This window comes from Oncorhynchus clarkii, chromosome 17 (genome assembly GCF_045791955.1).
Source record: "Oncorhynchus clarkii lewisi isolate Uvic-CL-2024 chromosome 17, UVic_Ocla_1.0, whole genome shotgun sequence".
In the NCBI taxonomy this organism is placed as follows: Eukaryota; Metazoa; Chordata; class Actinopteri; order Salmoniformes; family Salmonidae; genus Oncorhynchus; species Oncorhynchus clarkii.
In genome coordinates this window covers 7,508,653-7,520,250 of record NC_092163.1, presented here as the reverse complement: position 1 = coordinate 7,520,250, position 11,598 = coordinate 7,508,653, and the positions used below count along the sequence as shown (strand labels likewise).

General features: G+C 44.6%; 1 long non-coding RNA gene across 1 annotated transcript; it reads right to left on the bottom strand.

The window, feature by feature from the left end:
* Positions 1 to 2,691: 2,691 nt before the first annotated feature.
* On the bottom strand, positions 2,692 to 3,626 carry LOC139370189 (uncharacterized). Its single transcript, XR_011627118.1, has 2 exons — positions 3,543 to 3,626; positions 2,692 to 3,194 (listed from the first exon to the last, which is right to left on the bottom strand). It is a non-coding gene; the product is annotated as an uncharacterized lncRNA (long non-coding RNA).
* Between the last annotated feature and the right edge of the window lie 7,972 nt (positions 3,627 to 11,598).

The window sequence follows — 11,598 nt, the reverse complement described above, 5'->3', positions numbered from 1 at the left end:
TGACTGGCGGCACTGGCGGCCCCTGAGGCGCTGACTGGCGGCACTGGCGGCCCCTGGCTGGCTGGCGGCACCTGGGCTGACTGGCGGCACTGGCGGACCCTGGCTGACTGGCGGCACTGGCGGTCCCTGGCTGACTGGGGGCACTGGCGGCCCCTGGCTGACTGGTGACACTGGCGGCACTGGCGGCCCCTGGCTGACTGGCGGCACTGGCGGCCCCTGGCTGACTGGCGGCCCCTGGCTGACTGGCGGCACTGGCGGCCCCTAGCTGACTGGCGGCCCCTGGCTGACTGGCGGCACTGGCGGCCCCTGGCTGACTGGCGGCCCCTGGCTGACTGGCGGCACTGGCGGCCCCTGGCTGACTGGCGGCCCCTGGCTGACTGGCGGCCCCTGGCTGACTGGCGGCTCCTTGCAGACTGGCGGCACTGGCGGCGCTGGGCAGACTGGCGGCACTGGCGGCGCTGGGCAGACGGGCGGCGCTGGGCAGACGGGCGGCTCAGGCGGCGCTGGGCAGACGGGTGGCTCAGGCGGCGCTGGGCAGACGGGTGGCTCAGGCGGCGCTGGGCAGACGGGAAGCTCCGGCAACGCTGGAGAGGAAGGCTCTGGCAGCGCTGGACTGAGTAGCTCTGGCAGCGCTGGACTGAGTAGCTCTGGCAGCGCTGGACTGAGTAGCTCTGGCAGCGCTGGACTGAGTAGCTCTGGCAGCGCCGAACAAGCAGGAGACTCCGGCTGCGCTGGAGAGGAGGAAGGCTCTAGCAGCGCCGGACAGGCGGGACGCACTGTAGGCCTGATGCGTGGTGCTGGCACTGGTGGTACTGGGCCGAGGACACGCACAGGAAGCCTGGTGCAGGGAGCTACCACCGGAGGGCTGGTGTGTGGAGGTGGCACAGGATGGACCGGACCGGGAAGGCGTACTGGAGATCTTGAGAGCAGGGCTGGCACCAACCGCCCTGGCTGGATCTCCACCCTAGCCCGGCAGATGTGGGGAGCGGGGATGTAGCGCAACCGGCTAAGCACGCGTACTGGGGACACCGTGCGAACCACCGCATAACACGGTGCCTGACCAGCATCACGCCCGCCACGGTTAGCACTGCTAGGAGCACTGTAGTGCTGAGATAGGACGTGCAAGGCTAGGGAGATGCACAGGAGGCCTGGTGCATGAGGCTGGCACAGTCTTCACCAGACCCCTAGCACGCACCTCAGGATGAGTATGGAGAGCTGACCCCGGTGCCATTAAATCCCTTAGACACACTTCGTCGGGCGAATGTCGTGCCTCATGCACCAAACCAGCAACTCCCTCATATCTCTCTCCTCCAATTTCCCCATTAACTCCTTCACAGTCTCTGCTTCGCTCACCTCCAACACCAGCTCTGGTTCTGAGCTCCTCCTTGGCTCCTCACGATAAACGGGGGGAGTTGGCTCAGGTCTGACTCCTGACTCTGCCACACTGGCAGCGCAAAACACCAGTCTCAACGTCAACAGTGAAGAGGTGACGCCAGGGATGCTGGCCTTCTAGGCAGAGTTGCAAAGAAAAAGCCATATCTCAGACTGGCCAATAAAAAGAAAAGATTAAGATGGGCAAAAGAACACAGACACTGGGGAGAGGAACACTCCCCTAGAAGAGGCCAGCATCCAGGGAGTCGCCTCTTCACTGTTGACATTGAGACTGGTGTTTTGGGTACTATTTAATGAAGCTGCCACTTGAGGAGCTTGTTTCTCTGACTGAGACAAATGTTGTATAGGACAAAATTGAGACCCACACACAATGTAAGCTACAAACGTATCACAACTGTAGCAGGCCAATCCTTCTCCTGAAGGTATGCTGGATGTGCAGACTTCTGTTCAAGCCCAGCACTAACATACACTACATGACCAAAAGTATGTGGACACCTGCTCGTCAAACATCTCATTCCAAAATCATGGGCATTAATATGGAGCTGGTCCCCCCTTTGCTGCTATTACAGCCCATAATTTTTCTGGGAAGGCTTTTCACTAGATGTTGAAACATTGCTGCGGTGACTTGCTTCTATTTAGCCACGAGCAATAGTGACGTTGGGCACTGATGTTGGGTGATTAGGCCTGGCTCGCAGTCTGTGTTCTTTGGGGCCTAGCAGGAACCATGAGAAACAGCCCCATACCATTATTCCTCCTCCACCAAACTTTACAGTTGGCTGTCGGACTGCCAGATGGTGAAGCGTGATTCATCACTCCAGAGAACACATTTCCACTGCCCCAGAGTCCAATGGCGGCGAGCTTTACACCACTCCAGCCAACACTTATTATTGTGCATAATGATGTTAGACTTGTGTGCGGATGGTCGGCCATGGAAACCCATTTCATGAAGCACCCAAAAACATTTCCTGTGCTGACTTTGCTTCCAGAGGCAGTTTGGAACTTGGTAGTGAGTGTTGCTACCGAGGAAAGACAATTGTTACGCTCTATTTGTTTCAGCACTCAGCGGTCCCGTTCTGTGAGCTTGTGTGACCTACCACTTCCTGGCAGAGCCATTGATTTCCACTTCACAATAACAGCACTTACAGTTGACTTGTTGCATGAGGTGTTTATATTTGTGTTCAGTATATTTAAATGCTTATCAAATAGGATATATATTCAATTAAATGAATACAGCATGGTAATATTATTGAGGCCTTTCTTCTGTTGATTTCTCAAAACCAAAACACGTGAAGGCATCACTTGCAATTTGGAATAAATGTTACACTTTTATAGTTGTTTCTGTACCTGTGCACGAGTCCTTAATACACAGTCCATTGTACAAAATAAGTCATTCCCACGTGAGTGACATCTCCAAGGAGATGAACCTCCAACGTTCATCAGATTGTTCACTACATGATTTTGTCATGACCGCCACAGGATGTTTTTTATCCACAGGACAGGAGTTTACACGTTTCTGTTCCAGCCCTTTACTCACACCTCATTCAAATAATTGTGATCTAAATTGAAGATGTGCACATAGTGCAATTCCCCGGGGACAGAAATGCATGTCTGTATTTAAGAATGAGTTTCATAAATTACGATGTTCAGACAAATCTGCATGATAAACAATAACTGGTGAATCCATTCGTAACATTGTGATATTGCACAGTCCTTAATAACATCCTTGGATATGGGGATCATCCTGGTGGCTGGGAGGTTCACAACAAGTTCCTTACATCTGCAGGGTGACGGGGTCAGGTGTCCTTCAAGGTGGAACAAGCAGAGACAAGGGGGGAGAAATTAACCTCACTGACCAAATCTCAGTGCTGATTCGTGTTTCTGAAGCCTCAACTACCTTTATTAAATGTGCAATAGTTTTTCATAGGCTTGGTCAGTTTAGAATGAGAGTAGAAAAACAATCTTTCATTTTAACTGGTAACACCAAACACAATCAGACACTGCATGCTGCTAGCTAGCAAAGTAGCTAAACAGACTCATCAACAGAGAATGCACAAATAACTTGGCTGGCTTGCAAGCCTAGATCTAATAAAATAGTTGGCTGCATTTGCCACTATTTCATCAGATGGCATTTATTTTTTAACATGTCTTACCTGCAAACAAGACGGGCACGACTGTTTTCTCCTTCCAAGTCACTGCAATGGAGTGAAACGCGAACAGGTGCCCAATTTAGTCCCTGGAAACAAATGGGGGAAATGTATTTAGCTGGCTAGCATGTTCCCCAATTCATGATTTTAAAACTGTCCGGGTCTTCACAACTGATGCATTACTGAATCTACAACTAGGCCTTGTTAGTTGAGTTGTTGATCTCTAAACACCCGATAAGCAGGACGAGTTGGCCAATTAGCATTAGCTAGCTATTGCGTCCGAAGTGTTAGCTAGCTTAGCAATGGGCTGATAAACAATAGTTAATCAACATTTTAATTCAAAATTCATATGAAAGTAAATTGTTTAACATTTGAACATAATTTAGTAAATAAATAATCATTATACATTTAGCAAATTCTTCTGCAAATTTCTCTCTCAAGCGGGTACTTCTGTCTGTCTGGACTGATGTGTTATCATGCTTACTAAATAAATAAAGGAGGACAGTGGAGTGCGCTCCTTGACCTTTGTGGGTTGTGCCCAAACTGCGCGACTTGCGATTTCAATTAATCTGATTGGTCAAGACATACAAAGAGCCTGCAGCAGCAATCTTTATGTGTTAGTTGACAAAATCATGAGGCAAATCGGTTTAAAAAAACAGCAGTTTGTCCCCTTTGCGTCTAACTATTTTATTAAATAGAATCTAATGTGCTGGGGCAAATTCCGCCATGCAACACGTTTTTTTTTGTCAGCCGTGATGCAATTTCTGAAATGTGTTCTGCCTGTAAACCGTCCAAAAGTAGTTGTCTTTTTGCATGAAAAGGAAGGAAATTACAGGAACTTGTGCCCTGACTACATCATGTGTCAACCACTCACTTACTTCTTGTTTTCATACTGCCAGTGAGTTGTCTTACAAAACCTCTCCAATTTGCTCTGTAAGTACACTTGAATATATCTTATAAAATTGTGTTTGGTAGTGTGTTTTTAGTGATTAACCATATTATTCTGGTTAATGATAATACTAGGGACTCATGTCTCAATGCTATAGGATTGTAAGAATAAAACAGATTTTGAGCAATAAAATGATTATTATGGGTATACAGTGCTATAGACAGCTCTGTTCAATAAGTAATTGTTTACCTCTTAATTCATTTATAAGGAGTAGTTATTCACTAGGTATAGAGTGAGTTGTTGTTTATGTTTCTAACACTACAGGGTGGGTGATGCAACAATGGCCTTGAGAAAACCAGGAAGTGTGTTTGTGGTCTTTCTCTTGTCAATGGCAGGTACTGTATGGTCACGTTCTTAGATTTGTAATAGTCTTCTTATGATAGCTATCCTTGTTGCTATTACATCTGCAGACAATTACAAAATGCCATGAGACAGTTCAGGACAACATGAATATGAATATTCTGGTGTGTTCAGGGGTCTTTTAGGCATTCCCATTTCCCTTCAGAAGCCGGGTCGTTCCACCAATTCGGTGCCTTCTGAGAAGTGTATCTTGGTCAAAAGATTATTCAGATTTCACCTAATTTTAACATTCTGTCAAAGAGCACGTGTTCAACTTAATAAAATGTGTTTTCTCATCTCAAGAGATTCAATAAAAAATGACTACAGTAAGTGCCTCTTAAGTTCCAAATAAAGTTACAGGGTTGAACATAACAGGGTTGAACATAACAGGGTTGATGATTTCATCTTAAATCCGCCGTTAATCCCCTTGTGATAAGGAGAATGGAAGGTTGTTGTGTGCAAAAGGGAGTTGCATTCGAAAGCAAGCTTCACAAAAATGTTTGAATTGTTAAAACATATCTAGCCTGTCTATCTATGGGTAACAGGGTTTATGTGTTATTCTAGCCTGTCTATCTATGGGTAACAGGGTTGACGTGTTATTCTAGCCTGTCTATCTATGGGTAACAGGGTTGACGTGTTATTCTAGCCTGTCTATCTATGGGTAACAGGGTTGACGTGTTATTCTAGTGTTATTAACTAGCCTGTCTATCTATGGGTAACAGGTTATTCTAGCCTGTATGGGTAACAGGGTTGATGTGTTATTCTAGCCTGTCTATCTATGGGTATCAGGGTTGATGTGTTATTCTAGCCTGTCTATCTATGGGTAAACGTGTTATTCTAGCCTGTCTATCTATGGGTAACAGGGTTGATGTGTTATTCTAGCCTGTCTATCTATGGGTATCAGGGTTGATGTGTTATTCTAGCCTGTCTATCTATGGGTAACAGGGTTGATGTGTTATTCTAGCCTGTCTAACAGGGTTGACGTGATATTCTAGCCTGTCTATCTATGGGTAACAGGGTTGATGTGTTATTCTAGCCTGTCTATCTATGGGTAACAGGGTTGATGTGTTATTCTAGCCTGTCTATCTATGGGTAACAGGGTTGATGTGTTATTCTAGCCTGTCTATCTATGGGTAACAGGGTTGATGTGTTATTCTAGCCTGTCTATCTATGGGTAACAGGGTTGACGGGTTATTCTAGCCTGTCTATCTATGGGTAACAGGGTTGACGTGTTATTCTAGCCTGTCTATCTATGGGTAACAGGGTTGATGTGTTATTCTAGCCTGTCTATCTATGGGTATCAGGGTTGATGTGTTATTCTAGCCTGTCTATCTATGGGTAACAGGGTTGACGTGTTATTCTAGCCTGTCTATCTATGGGTAACAGGGTTGACGTGTTATTCTAGCCTGTCTATCTATGGGTAACAGGGTTGACGTGTTATTCTAGCCTGTCTATCTATGGGTAACAGGGTTGACTTGTTATTCTAGCCTGTCTATCTATGGGTATCAGGGTTGATGTGTTATTCTAGCCTGTCTATCTATGGGTAACAGGGTTGATGTGTTATTCTAGCCTGTCTATCTATGGGTAACAGGGTTGATGTGTTATTCTAGCCTGTCTATCTATGGGTAACAGGGTTGATGTGTTATTCTAGCCTGTCTATGGGTAACAGGGTTGATGTGTTATTCTAGCCTGTCTATCTATGGGTATCAGGGTTGATGTGTTATTCTAGCCTGTCTATCTATGGGTATCAGGGTTGATGTGTTATTCTAGCCTGTCTATCTATGGCTAACAGGGTTGACGTGTTATTCTAGCCTGTCTATCTATGGGTAACAGGGTTGACGTGTTATTCTAGCCTGTCTATCTATGGCTAACAGGGTTGATGTGTTATTCTACCCTTTCTATCTATGGGTAACAGGGTTGACGTGTTATTCTAGCCTGTCTATCTATGGGTAACAGGGTTGACATGTTATTCTAGCCTGTCTATCTGTGGGTAACAGGGTTGACGTGTTATTCTAGCCTGTCTATCTGTGGGTAACAGGGTTGACGTGTGATTCTTGTCCCGCTCAGTTTTCCAAAACACCAGAAAATGGGTAAAAAGAGTAGAACCAGCTTGCCTGCTTTTACACGATGATTTAACTATTAAATTGTTTTAAGAAGGTCATACCAAGGACCATTTTACTACTTGATATTGAATTCTAAGACTCCTTAAAGCACCCCCCCCCCCAAAAATGAAATAAATCACTTACAGGTGTTAGCCCATACGATCACATTGATTAACATATTCACTACATAGAACAGATTGTTTCAAAAACAAATCTAAAGGAAGTTTGTTCTGAAGTATCTGACCTACAGCACCAGTCAGAAGTTTGGACACACCTACTCATTCAAGGGTTTTTCTTTATTTCTACTATTTTCTACATAGTATAATTATAGTGAAGACATCAAAACTATGAAAAAACACATGGAATCATGAAGTAACCAAAAAAGTGTTAAACAAATACAAATATAGTTTATATTTGAGATTCTTCAAAGTAGCCACCCTTTGCCTTGATGACAGCATTGCACACAGTTTTGATGTCTTCACTATTATTCTACAATGTAGAAATGTTACTTCCGTCGTTAGTTGAATGAGACCAAAGCGCAGCGTGGAAAGTGTTCATGATTTTTAATACTGAAGGCTGACAAAACAACAAAATACAAAACCGAACGTAAAGTTCTGCATGGCTCGACAGCAACTATGCAAAAACAAGTGGAAAAAAGGATACCTAAGTATGATTCCCAATCAGAGACAACGATAGACAGCTGCCTCTGATTGGGAACCATACCCGGCCAACAAAGAAATAAAACAACTAGAATGCCCACCCAAATCACACCCGGCCTGACCAAATGAGAATGAAAAATTGTCTCTAAGGTCAGCACAGTGACAAGAAATAATCAGTAAGAAATCCTTGAATGAGTAGGTGTGTCCAAACCTTGACTGGTACTGTATATCTAGAGATCAGGATTATTATATATATATATTTTTACGTGTATTTAACTACTTATTTTTGGCACTAATCCATGTCCATATATACTTCCATTCACGTTTAACTGGTACATAGGAACCTGCAGACAGAGTATTGTGGAGCCCTCTGGACTTCCTAGACCGTTCGGACGCTTCAGATGAGCGAGACGTTCCCCTAGATGCGGATCGGCACTTGGCAGTTGCAGGAATAATCTTTGATGCCCACGTCCTCCTCTTCCTCTGCCAAAGGAGGTGAATCTAAAAAGTCCTGCATCGCAACCTTCACATTATCCAAATGGGTCGCCAGTAGGATGACAGGGATCGAAGCCCTCAACGTCACCAACCGCTCCATCGTCAGCCGTCTCCTAACGGCATCTAAAGCCTGTCTCCTCTATGCTCTGTTGAGCTCTGTGTGTGAGTCCATGTGCCGGTCCAGCCTGCTAAAACTGGGGGAGCATCCCGTCACTGGACACAGCTCCTGCCTGATATTGACATGCCCTGACTGCCAATGACAAAGGAGCACCCTCTCCTCCGTGTTCCTCACATTGTGTGCCAGCAATGTTTCCATTGTGGTTGGAGTCCTGGATCTCTTCTAGTGTGGCCCGGGTCCTCTGTGGGTTGGCCCCATGTGGGCAAAATGAACCATACGCTATAGGTTAGTTATACTCATTCCACTCTCTTTCTCACGAGCTGTGGTCCTGGCAGAATTGTGTGATGCCATCAGGGCTGGATTAATGCAGGGGCCAGTCAATAGTATGGACACACCTACTCATTCAAGGGTTTTTCTTTAATTGTACTATTTTCTACAATGTATAATAATAGTGAAGACATCAGAACTATGAAATAACACATTTGGAATCATGTAGTAACCAAAAAAGTGTTCAACAAATCAAAATATATTTTATATTTTTGATTCTTCGAAGTAGCCACCCTTTCCCTTGATGACACCTGAGCACATTCTTGGCCTTCTCTCAACCAGCTTCATGAGGAATGCTTTTCCAACAGTCTTGAAGGAGTTCCCACATATACTGAGCACTCTTTGGCTGCTTTTCCTTCACTCTGCAGTCGAACTCATCCCAAACCATCTCAATTGGGTTGAGGTTGGGTGATTGTGGAGGCCAGATCACCTGATGCAGCCCTCCATCACTCTCCTTCTTGGTCAAATAGCCCTTACACATTCTGGAGGCATGTTTTGAGTCATTGTTGAAAAACAAATGATAGTTCCACAAACAAGATGGGATGCACAAACACGATGGGATGGAGTATCACTGCAGAATACTGTGGTAGCCATGCTGGTTAAGTGTGCCTTGAATTCTAAATAAATAACTGACAGTGTCACCAGCAAAGCACACCCACACCATCACACCTCCTCCTCCATGCTTCACGGTGGGAACCACACATGCAGAGATCATCTGTTCACCTACTCTGCGTCTCACAAAGACACGTCAGTTGGAACAAAGAATCTCAAATTAGGACTCATCAGACAAAAGGACAGATTTCCACCGGTCTAATGTCCATTGCTCATCTTTCTTGGCCCAAGCAAGTCTCTTCTTATTATTGATGTCTTTTTTAGTAGTGGTTTCTTTGCAGCAATTTGACCAAGAATTCCGGATTCACGCAATCTCCCCTGAACAGGTGTGTTGAGATGTGTCTGTTGCTTGAACTCTGTGAAGCATTTATTTGGTATGCAATCTGAGGTGCAGTTAACTAGAACAAGGAACCGAAACAGGCTGCGCCTGTGCACCATCGTGCATACATTCATTTTGTCCCCCCAAACCAATGGCGATAATGATACGCAGGTAAAAATATCAAAACAAACTCTGATCCAATTATATTAATTTGGGGACAGGTCGAAAGGCATTAAACATTTATAGCAATTTAGCTAGCTAGTTTGCACTTGCTAGCTAATTTGTCCTATTTAGATAGCTTGCTGTTGCTAGCTAATTTGTCCTGGGATATAAACATTGAGTTGTTATTTTACCTGAAATGCACAAGGTCCTCTACTCCGCCAATTAATCCACACAAAACGGTCAACCGAATCGTTTCTAGTCATCTCTCCTCCTTCCAGACTTTTTGTCCTCTTGACTTTATATTGCGATTGGCAACTTTCATAAATTAGGTGCATTACCGCCACTGACCTCATTCTTCTTTCAGTCACCCACGTGGGTATAAGCAATGAGGAAATGGCACGTGGGTACCTGCTTCTAAAAACCAATGAGGAGATGGGAGAGGCAGGACTTGCAGCACGATCTGCATCACAAATAGAACTGACTTCTATTTTAGCCCTTGGCAACGCAGAAGCTCGTTGGCACGAGCGAGCAGTGGGGATGCAATAATTAAATGATAGATTTCTAAATGTATTTTGCAACGCTCACGCACGCAATGCGAACGGTGTGTTCAGCCTGTAATGAACTTATCCTCTGCAGCAGAGGTATCGCTGGGTCTTCCCTTCCTGTGATGGTCCTCATGAGAGACAGTTCCTTCACAGCGCTTGACGGTTTTTGCGACTGCACTTGAAGAAACGTTCAAAGTTCTTGACATTTTCCGTATTGACATGTCTTAAAGTAATGATGGACTGTCGTTTTCTTCTGCTTATTTGAGCTGTTCTTTCCAAAATATGGACTTGGTCTTTTACCAAATAGGGCTATCTTCTGTATACCACACCTACCTTGTCACAACACAACTGATTGGCTCAAACGCATTAAGAAATGAAATTACACAAATAACATTTTAGGAAAGCACACATGTTAATTGAAATGCATTCCAGGTGACTAAAGCTGGTTGAGAGAATACCAAGAGTGTGAAAAGCAGTCATCAAGGCAAAGGGTGGAACAATCTCAAATGTAAAATATGTTTTGATTTGTTTAACACTTTATTGGTTACCTAATGATTCCATGTGTTGTTTCATAGTTTTGATGTCTTCACTATTATTCTACAAAGTAGAAAATAGTCAAAACAAAGAAAAACCCTTGAATGAGTGTAACGGTTTTCTATATGAGAAGGAGAGTCGGACCAAAATGCAGCGTGTCGATTGCGATCCATGTTTTAATAAACAAACGTAAAACACGAATCAATACAAACACTACAAAATAAAGAACGTAACGAAAACCTAAACAGCCTATCTGGTGAAAACACATAGACAGGAACAATCACCCACAAACACACAGTGAAACCCAGGCTACCTAAATATGGTTCCCAATCAGAGACAATGACGAACACCTGCCTCTGATTGAGAACCATATCAGGCCGAACATAGAACTAGACAAACTAGACATGTAACATAGAATGCCCACTCAGATCACACCCTGACCAACCACAACATAGAAATATACAAAGTAAACTATGGTCAGGGTGTGACAATGAGTAGGTATGTAAACTTTTGACTGGTACTGTATATATATATATATATGTATTTTTTTTACTGCAACCGCCAATGACAGGAGCACGAAGGAACCCGCTCTCAGTGTAGACAGTCTGCTGCTGCTGCCACTGCTAATCATTAGGAGTCAGGAAGCAGGTGTAGAAGGTGAGTTTTAATACTGAACAAATACAAAAGCACAAACACAGGGAGCGTACTGAACGTGAGAAAAAACAATAACACCTAAGGACTGATGACAACAGAGGGCTAAATAAGGGAGAAGTAATCAGGGATGTGATTAAGTCCAGGTGTACCTAATGATGAGGCGGAGGTGTGCGTAATGAAAGTTGCCTGGTGTGCGTAATGAAAGTTGCCTGGTGTGCGTAATGATTGGTTGCCAGGACCGGTGGTT